The sequence below is a fragment of the Hemibagrus wyckioides genome, linkage group LG11 (assembly GCF_019097595.1).
Source record: "Hemibagrus wyckioides isolate EC202008001 linkage group LG11, SWU_Hwy_1.0, whole genome shotgun sequence".
In the NCBI taxonomy this organism is placed as follows: Eukaryota; Metazoa; Chordata; class Actinopteri; order Siluriformes; family Bagridae; genus Hemibagrus; species Hemibagrus wyckioides.
In genome coordinates this window covers 31,553,352-31,564,047 of record NC_080720.1, presented here as the reverse complement: position 1 = coordinate 31,564,047, position 10,696 = coordinate 31,553,352, and positions in this window count along the sequence as shown.

Genomic DNA, 10,696 nt, shown 5'->3' with positions numbered 1-10,696 from the left:
CGACAGGGTTTTCTAATTCCCATCCTGGAAAGTTGGCATCCAGCACAATTTTGTGATCTTGAATGCTTTGATCTGACTCACCAGTTGAAATTGCCAGTTTAACTTAGTGTCCAGTAAACTGCGCTGGACTGAAATGAGGTAACCTGGAATACGCTATGCTAAATTGGTGACTTTCACATGTGTGGGATGTGAAAGACCAAATTGTGTATCAGCCTGTTTTCTATCATTCGCAGATTCTTAGAAAAGGCCTTTAATTAGCTCTAGAAGTTGAGTTGATTGAGCGAACTGAACCTACTGAACCTGAACCCAGTAGCCCTCGAGACCGGTGGTCACCTCTGTCCACAGCTGTTTACAAACCTGTCAGTAATAAATCATAACGTCAGTAATAGATCATAATGTCAACAATAGATCATAATATTGTTGTCGGTTCATATAGAAGAGCATCTGCCAAATGCCGAAAAAATAAAAACATACATATATAAAGCGCCCATCTCTAGCAGAGTGTAAACAATACCAGAGGCGTTAGACAAATAGATGAATGGAGGCATTCTTGCTGGTTAACCACGAAGCCACAGAGGGTTTGACTAACTGGCTCTAGACAACCGAGCGACCATGTTATTACGTCTGAAGTAGCAGAAACGGGAGGAAGCAAGCCCGGAACGCCGCGAGAAAAAACTGCCACACGCGACTACAGCAATAACACAGCCCCTGAGAGCGGGAGGGGGCGGCTCTGGAGTTTGTTTACATCCAACAGTAGTTATGGCTTATGAAACATTAAACAGCCATCCCATGGGGCATATCCAAGATGCCACTTTATCTTGCCTTGTTTTTGTCCTAATCAAGACCAGACATCTAAATAACAGTCTAAATATCGGTTTAAACCACGGTACAATGCGGTGGGCCAAACCGATTCTACAGGCTTTACACAGCCGAGAGACTTTTTTTTTTTTAATTGGATTTTAGTGAAAGTATATACCATTCACAGTGTCCTGTATTGACCTCATAGTTAGTCCAATATGAAAACGCAATGAATCACCAGTCTGGGTTCTAAAATTAGAAAACAGTCTAAATTAAACATAGGTTCTACTGTTTGTATTCGACCTGAGAATGTCGTGGGTGGCAGGGAAACATCCTAAGATGTGGTCAGGATACTAAGATGCTCTTTGGGTGTATTCGCATTGTTATTTCCTTTGTTTTGAAAGGAAACCTGACATAGTGTTCATGTGGCCATTTTTAACCCATCCCACGCCCGGCAAGCCCTTTCCGTCAAACTCATTTGCATATACGATTGAATTTGCTTGTCCAATGAATAAGTAACGAGGCACCATTTGGTCATGTGATCATATCGTACACAGGATGCCGCAGCTAACGATCAGAAAATGCAGTACATAAGCTCATGCTGGTGAGTCCTGGATTCTCATTGGTCAGAAGGTGTTTTCTATAACAGCGTCCCTGACAGTAGTGCAGCTTCGAATAAACTGATTAAGGATACTGATGTTTATGAAACATTTATGGAAGGTGTTAGTGCTTTGTAACATTCAAGCTGTCATAAATTGCATTTTTTGTTGTCTGCTAAACTTCAAGAGACTTTATAGCTGCTGTAAAATGATAAATGATAACAGGAACCTGTTTTTGAGCTTTAAAAATAAATTTAATTAGTATAAAATAAAAAAAACACTTTGAGCTGAACATCCAGCACTTAGTGTGATGTGATAACAGTAGCTCAAACAGCTACATCACACCACCTGGACATTGATTATTTTCCTGTAACAGCACGGGAAGTGTATCGCTTACATAATACTAAACCTTTGAGGGTTAAAGTTAGATGCCCATGCTCCCGATCGCGCACGCAAACAGGCTCAAGGTCACTGAGACTGCAGAGAGTGTCCAGTCACTGTCCTGATCCTGAAGCACATCACACATCTTCTCTCCGGTCTGGTTTTGTTTCTCGGCTCGGATGAGCGTGCGAGTCTCTTAAGGAAGACGTTCTCCAATATGAGCAAACACCAGATGAGTCACCAGTCTGGCGTATAAAATTAGAAATTGAAATAATACAGCAGTTTGTATTCACCATATTCATGCATGGGGGTGCAGTATCCTCAGATGTGGTCAAGTTTCAGGTAAATTTCATATAGCGAAAATGTATCTATGTGAAAGCAGGCGTGTTTAAACGACAAAGATAAGATCCAGGTTATATTCTTGGTTCTATTTTAGGAAGACCTTTTCCAAGAGCAGAGCACTGAATCCAATAATGTCCTACAGAGCAGTCAGACATTTAACACTAGCGGGATAAGGAGTCGAAGCCAGCGAGTGCTGAAGTGTAGCAATGCTCTGGCACATAAGGGGGTGGTGTAGAGCTGAATCTGTGTATGTGTGTGAGAAAGTGTCTATAGTCCGGTCTCGAGAGCGCTGCTTTTGCCAGAACGACTCACCTCCACTTCCTCTCTCTCTCGCTCTCTCTGAAGGAAAACAGTCTGGTGAAAATAATGGTGTCATTTTCGGCCCACACGCTCCAACACAGAGGTGGGAGGAGAGGGGGGTACAAATTTAGCAGCAGCACTGGAGAGAAGTGCCAAAGCCATTAAGGCACAGCTTTGAGGAGCAAGCAAAAAAAATTTCTTTATTTTTTCAGGAGCAGTGTAGACTGTGGCTCGGAGCCAAAAAGTGGTCATTCCAGATGTGTCAGCCTACGCGTGCAATTATGACTCGACTTGTTTTCTTCCACCTCCACCACCACCACCCGCCTCCCCCCTGAACCAAACCCCCACCTTCCACACAACCACACACATCCTCTCTACTCCTGCCTGAGACTTCTGCCCCCTCCTTCCTCCTGTCTCGGGTTTGATGGTAAGACTACGTGCTCAGTCGGTACATAGTTGGCTGTCTGAAGGCTGCTCTCACGGTCCACTGCTAGCACTGTTTGAAACTATTTGCCACCAGGCTGCTCCGAGACCAGTCTGGACTTGGATCCAACAGTATCAACCATAAAGCGTATTCACGTCCTAATGCTAAAGACCAACTTCAACTCTCTGTAAGAGACGTGCCTTATAACCTGCCCGTTACTATATTCTGCACCGTAATCCTGTCCTGCACAGAAAATCTGAAAGACTTGTGCTGATGCAGACAGATGGTATTCCATGGTAAGGCTTCCACAACCACAAGAGGATCATAGGCTGATGATCAAATTGCAGTGGCGAGTGATGCAGGGTATTCCTGTCTGGATGAAAGTCCCGGCCGGAAACGGTGACGTCCTGATATCTCCGCCGCACCAACAACTCGACTAATTACAGGATTTTAATTTCATGTCTGTACAAACTCGCCCGCCGTGTAATTACGTCTGGATGGAGGACTGATCTGCTGCTGTAGCACCTGCCTCGAAAATCATCAGCGCCTCTCACAACTGCAGGATTGCAACAGTCCGAGTCCGGCGAAGATGATCTGGATAATTGAGTCCAGGGATGTAGGCAGATCTTTTATAATCAGATTATCAGATTAAACTCAGTCAGTATACCTGATGGAGTAAAATGCATTTTTAAAAATACTTGTGTATGGATTCATTGTTTGTCGTCAGAAAAGTCATTCGCGCAACATTATGCTGTATATACAGTAATCATCTCACAAAATACTACAAATTCAATATCAAAAACAAGCTGTAGCTGATAACAAACCTGTCCTTTGACTCCAAATAATGTAGTCAACAAGCACTTTTAAAAAACACAAAAAAGTTCCTTGGGGTTCTGGACTTGTCCATCCGAACCTTTTCCTGCCAAAAAAATGGTTCTATGTAGAACCCGTGCAGAGCCATGAACCTCTTATATAAACCTGGCTCTATAATCTAAAGAATGTGTAAGGTGAAACCGTTAGGGTGTCATTACTTTTGGGAGTTGTATTTCTATGTAGAAAATGACGCGAGATGTTTTGAAATTACATTTGTTTGTTTGTTTGTTTGTTTGTTTATTTATTTATTTATTTATTTATTTATTTATTTTTAAAAAGATCAAAGAGTTGTTTAAATTTGTGAGAGAATTCAAATTGGAATGATGAAACATGTCAATAAGTGGGAGGAGTTTCACTGTCATTATGACATCATAACACCATGTTGGTTTTTTGGCTGAAATACATTTACAGTGTTAGACCAATTTAAATTGAATGAATTTTCTTGTTTAGATTTATATGTAATAATAATTATCATAATGATATGAAGAAGATGAAGAGGAAGAAGAAAAAGAAGAAGCCTTAAATTATTTGAAAAAGAGATCTTTTTAGAAACAGTCGCTTCTTTTCAATCAACTCCTTAAATATATAAAGAACCATTTTGAGGGTCCATATATGAAGCAAGTTATAGAAGCATTTCAGGTTCCACATAGAACCGTCCCTTTTAAGAGCGTGGACAGGGACCAGTTCTTATGAACACTCCCAGTCTAACGTTCCATTCCCAGTTAAACGTGCTCACAGGACCCGGAGGTCGTACTGGGTTCGGCTGCAGCTTCGGTTCACCCATGATGATGGTTTATCTAATTATCTGGAACAGAAGTCATGGTTCAGGGCTGGAACAGAGTTGTGGAGGTGGTAGATGTCCAGGAACAGAGACGGTTGGTGATCAGCGGTGTAAACTGTTTAAACGTGTGATACTATAAACACCTCAGCGTAACATCAACGTACGCTCCGCAAAAAAAACTGCTGGTGCTGCACTTTACACACACTGAGCCACGTTACACACATCAGAAATATCGTAATGACAAATCTGAAGACTGGAGATGAAAAAACAGTGAAGTGAAGTGAGTGAATGAGTGAGTGAATCAGTGAGTGAATCAGTGTGTGTGAGTGAGTGAGTAAATGAGTGAGTGAGTGTGTGAGTGAATCAGTGTGTGAGTAAATGAGTGAGTGAGTGTGTGAGTAAATGAGTGAGTGAGTGAGTGAGTGAGTAAATGAGTGAGTGAGTGTGTGAGTAAATGAGTGAGTGAGTGTGTGAGTAAATGAGTGAGTGAGTGAGTAAATGGGTGAGTGTGTGAGTAAATGAGTGAGTGAATGAGTGAGTGAATCAGTGTGTGTGAGTGAGTGAGTAAATGAGTGAGTGAGTGTGTGAGTGAATCAGTGTGTGAGTAAATGAGTGAGTGAGTGTGTGAGTAAATGAGTGAGTGAGTGAGTAAATGAGTGAGTGAGTGAGTGAGTGAGTGAGTGAGTAAATGAGTGAGTGAGTGTGTGAGTAAATGAGTGAGTGAGTGTGTGAGTAAATGAGTGAGTGAGTGAGTGAGTAAATGGGTGAGTGTGTGAGTAAATGAGTGAGTGAGTGAGTAAATGAGTGAGTGAGTGATTGAGTGTGTCAGTAAATGAGTGGGTGAGTGTGTGAGTGAATCAGTGTGTGAGTAAATGAGTGAGTGAGTGAGTAAATGAGTGAGTAAATGAGTGAGTGAGTGATTGAGTGTGTGAGTAAATGAGTGAGTGAGTGTGTGAGTGAATCAGTGTGTGAGTAAATGAGTGAGTGTGTGAGTAAATGAGTGAGTGAGTGAGTGAGTGAGTAAATGAGTGAGTGAGTGAGTGAGTGATTGAGTGAGTGAGTGAGTGATTGAGTGTGTGAGTAAATGAGTGAGTGAGTAAATGAGTGAGTGAGTGTGTGAGTAAATGAGTGAGTAAGTGTGTGAGTAAATGAGTGAGTGTGTGAGTAAATGAGTGAGTAAGTGTGTGAGTAAATGAGTGAGTAAGTGTGTGAGTAAATGAGTGAGTAAGTGTGTGAGTAAATGAGTGAGTGTGTGAGTAAATGAGTGAGTAAGTGTGTGAGTAAATGAGTAAGTGTGTGAGTAAATGAGTGAGTGAGTAAATGAGTGAGTGAGTAAATGAGTGAGTGAGTGAGTGAGTAAATGAGTGAGTGAGTGATTGAGTGTGTGAGTAAATGAGTGAGTGAGTGTGTGAGTAAATGAGTGAGTGAGTGAGTGTGTGAGTGAGTGAGTGAGTAAATGAGTGAGTGTGTGAGTAAATGAGTGAGTGAGTAAATGAGTGAGTGAGTGAGTGAGTGAGTGAGTAAATGAGTGAGTGAGTAAATGAGTGAGTGAGTGTGTGAGTAAATGAGTGAGAGAGTAAATGAGTGAGTGAGTGAGTGAGTGAGTGAGTAAATGAGTGAGTGAGTGAGTGAGTGTGTGAGTAAATGAGTGAGTGAGTAAATGAGTGAGTGAGTGAGTGAGTAAATGAGTGAGTGAGTGTGTGAGTAAATGAGTGAGTGAGTGTGTGAGTAAATGAGTGAGTGAGTGAGTGAGTGTGTGAGTAAATGAGTGAGTGAGTGAGTGAGTGAGTAAATGAGTGAGTGTGTGAGTGAGTGAGTAAATGAGTGAGTGTGTGAGTAAATGAGTGAGTGAGTGAGTGAGTGAGTAAATGAGTGAGTGAGTAAATGAGTGAGTGAGTGAGTGAGTAAATGAGTGAGTGAGTGAGTGAGTAAATGAGTGAGTGAGTGAGTGAGTGAGTGAGTAAATGAGTGAGTGAGTGAGTAAATGAGTGAGTGTGTGAGTAAATGAGTGAGTGAGTGAGTGAGTGAGTAAATGAGTGAGTGAGTGAGTAAATGAGTGAGTGAGTGAGTGAGTAAATGAGTGAGTGAGTGTGTGAGTGAGTAAATGAGTGAGTGAGTGTGTGAGTAAATGAGTGAGTGAGTGTGTGAGTAAATGAGTGAGTGAGTAAATGAGTGAGTGAGTGAGTGAGTAAATGAGTGAGTGAGTGAGTGAGTAAATGAGTGAGTGAGTGAGTAAATGAGTGAGTGAGTGAGTGTGTGAGTAAATGAGTGAGTGAGTGTGTGAGTGAGTAAATGAGTGAGTGAGTGAGTAAATGAGTGAGTGAGTGTGTGAGTAAATGAGTGAGTGAGTGTGTGAGTAAATGAGTGAGTGAGTAAATGAGTGAGTGAGTGAGTGAGTAAATGAGTGAGTGAGTGTGTGAGTAAATGAGTGAGTGAGTGTGTGAGTAAATGAGTGAGTGAGTGAGTGTGTGAGTAAATGAGTGTGTGAGTAAATGAGTGAGTGAGTGAGTGAGTGAGTACATGAATGAGTGAGTAAATGAGTGAGTAAATGGGTGAGTGAGTGTGTGAGTAAATGAGTGAGTGAGTGTGTGAGTAAATGAGTGAGTGTGTGAGTAAATGAGTGAGTGAGTGTGTGAGTAAATGAGTGAGTGAGTAAATGAGTGAGTGAGTAAATGAGTGAGTGAGTGTGTGAGTAAATGAGTGAGTGTGTGAGTAAATGAGTGAGTGTGTGAGTAAATGAGTGAGTGAGTGAGTGTGTGAGTGAGTGAGTACATGAGTGAGTGAGTGAGTGAGTGAGTGTGTGAGTAAATGAGTGAGTGAGTGTGTGAGTAAATGAGTGAGTGAGTGTGTGAGTAAATGAGTGAGTGAGTGTGTGAGTAAATGAGTGTGTGAGTAAATGAGTGAGTGAGTGTGTGAGTAAATGAGTGAGTGAGTGAGTGAGTAAATGAGTGAGTGAGTGTGTGAGTAAATGAGTGAGTGAGTGTGTGAGTAAATGAGTGAGTGAGTGTGTGAGTAAATGAGTGAGTGAGTGTGTGAGTAAATGAGTGAGTGAGTGTGTGAGTAAATGAGTGAGTGAGTGTGTGAGTAAATGAGTGAGTGAGTGTGTGAGTAAATGAGTGAGTGTGTGAGTAAATGAGTGAGTGAGTGTGTGAGTAAATGAGTGAGTGAGTGTGTGAGTAAATGAGTGAGTGAGTGTGTGAGTAAATGAGTGAGTGAGTGTGTGAGTAAATGAGTGAGTGAGTGAGTGAGTGAGTAAATGAGTGAGTAAATGAGTGAGTGTGTGAGTAAATGAGTGAGTGAGTGTGTGAGTAAATGAGTGAGTGAGTGAGTAAATGAGTGAGTGAGTGAGTAAATGAGTGAGTGAGTGAGTGAGTAAATGAGTGAGTGAGTGAGTGAGTAAATGAGTGAGTGAGTGAGTGAGTGAGTGAGTAAATGAGTGAGTAAATGAGTGAGTGAGTGAGTAAATGAGTGAGTGAGTGAGTGAGTAAATGAGTGAGTGAGTGAGTGAGTGAGTAAATGAGTGAGTGAGTGAGAGTAAATGAGTGAGTGAGTGAGTGAGTAAATGAGTGAGTAAATGAGTGAGTGTGTGAGTAAATGAGTGAGTGAGTGAGTGAGTAAATGAGTGTGAGTGAGTGAGTGAGTAAATGAGTGAGTGAGTGAGTAAATGAGTGAGTGAGTGAGTAAATGAGTGAGTGAGTGTGTGAGTAAATGAGTGAGTGAGTGTGTGAGTAAATGAGTGAGTGAGTGTGTGAGTAAATGAGTGAGTGAGTGAGTAAATGAGTGAGTGAGTGAGTAAATGAGTGAGTGAGTGTGTGAGTAAATGAGTGAGTGAGTGAGTAAATGAGTGAGTGAGTGAGTAAATGAGTGAGTGAGTGTGTGAGTAAATGAGTGAGTGAGTGTGTGAGTAAATGAGTGAGTGAGTGAGTGAGTAAATGAGTGAGTGTGTGAGTAAATGAGTGATTAAATGAGTGAGTGAGTAAATGAGTGAGTGAGTGAGTGAGTGAGTAAATGAGTGAGTGAGTAAATGAGTGAGTGAGTGAATGAGTGAGTGAATCAGTGTGTCAGTGAGTGAGTGATTGAGTGTGTGAGTGAATCAGTGTGTGTGTGAGTGAGTGAGAGAGTGATTGAGTGTGTGAGTGAATCAGTGAGTGAGTGAGTGAGTAAATGAGTGAGTGAGTGAATCAGTGTGTGAGTGAGTCTGTGAGTAAATGAGTGAGTGAGTGAGTGAGTGAGTGAGTAAAAGAGTGAGTAAAAGAGCGAGTGAGTGAGTGAGTAAATGAGTGAGTGAGTGAGTGAATCAGTGTGTCAGTGAGTGAGTGATTGAGTGTGTGAGTGAATCAGTGAGTGAGTGAGTGAGTGAGTAAATGAGTGAGTGAGTGAGTGAGTGAATCAGTGTGTGAGTGAGTCTGTGAGTAAATGAGTGAGTGAGTGAGTGAGTGAGTAAAAGAGTGAGTAAAAGAGCGAGTGAGTGAGTGAGTAAATGAGTGAGTGAGTGAGTGAATCAGGGTGTCAGTGAGTGAGTGATTCAGTGTGAGTGAATCAGTGTGTGAGTGAGTGAGTGAGTGTGTGAGTGAGTGAGTGAGTGTGTGAGTGAATCAGTAAATCAGTGAGTGAGTGAGTAAATGAGTGAGTGAGTGAGTGAGTGAGGGAATCAGTGAGGGAATCAGTGAGTGAGTGAGTGAGTGAGTGAGGGAATCAGTGAGTGAGTGAGTGAGTGAGGGAATCAGTGAGTGAGTGAGTAAATGAGTGAGTGAGGGAATCAGTGAGTGAGTGAGTGAATCAGTGAGTGAGTGAGTGAGTGAGGGAATCAGTGAGTGAATCAGTGAGTGAGTGAGGGAATCAGTGAGTGAGTGAGTGAGTGAGGGAATCAGTGAGTGAGTGAGTGAGTGAGGGAATCAGTGAGTGAATCAGTGAGTGAGTGAGTGAAAGAGTGAAGTGTGAGAGTGAGTAAATGAGTGTGATTAAATGAGTGTGAGAGTGAGTAAATGAGTGTGTGATTAAATGAGTGTGAGAGTGAGTAAATGAGTGAGTGAGTGAGTGAGTGAGTGAATGAGTGAGTAACAGTTCAGTTAGTTGCATTAACTGGATAATCATTTGGAATTTAATGCAGATTTTTATACATCCACAGACGTTTTTTGCACAAATTCCAGAAAATCACTGTGTAAGACTCCAAAACACTCTATATATCCTAATATATATATATATATATATATATATATATATATATATATATATATTAACAGTATTCAGATACATAAGTTTCATGTACACACACATCATAAATGTGTTTGCTAATCAATTCATATGAAAAAAAAGAAAAGAAAGAAAAGTGGCTAGTGAGGCGGGGCACATAGCGAGCGTTTCCCAATTATTTTCACAATGCTTTTGTACGATGCTGTGGGTTTTTTAATAACTAAAAACAGGCCCCGTGGCTCCAAAATAGAAGTGTAAGGAAATCCGTAGGCCCGAGCCACAGACAGCTCGCTGGAGCCGTTCCTCTAATCTAACGGAGAACGCCTCCTACTCAGAGCTCCTCTGTGACGTATTTCCATTCATCTGTGACATAAATCGCGGTACAGACACGAGCCGCACAAACACGGCTTAATTTTTATGGACATATTTTGGACTAAAAATACAGGACTGAGGTGTACGTAGGAGTGCGGGGATGTTTACGAGAGCTCCTCGTTCGAGGACAACAACGATTAAAGAAGCATTACTTCTTTAGAGACAGCAAAGAAAACAAACTGGGTGCTTTAAGTCAATGTTCTCTCACTTCCCATGACTAATTGGATTGTTTATTTCTGCTAAAAAATATTCCCCCAAACCTGTAGCTTTCCGCAATCTCACTACATCGGTGCTCTGGACGACGCGAAAGCAAGCATGAGAAAAAAAATAAAGTGTTTAAAAGACCCTCATTAGTCACATATCTGTTCAAACGAAGTCCAACTCGCTGTTTCTTGGCTGAATCTCGGGTCTATTTATGGCAGGCGACACAGCTGCCATCCAGATGTGCCTGGAGGCCACTCGAGGTGAACAAGAATGACATTTAAACAACACCATGAAGTTTATGGGGATTGTTTTAGTCGGGGTTTTCGGTAGAATGCCGTCATCGCTCTGTTATTATTTGGGAATGTACCTTGAATTTTACTTTATATGCATGATATTATACACAAATGTTTCGAGTGACAGCTATGTAAG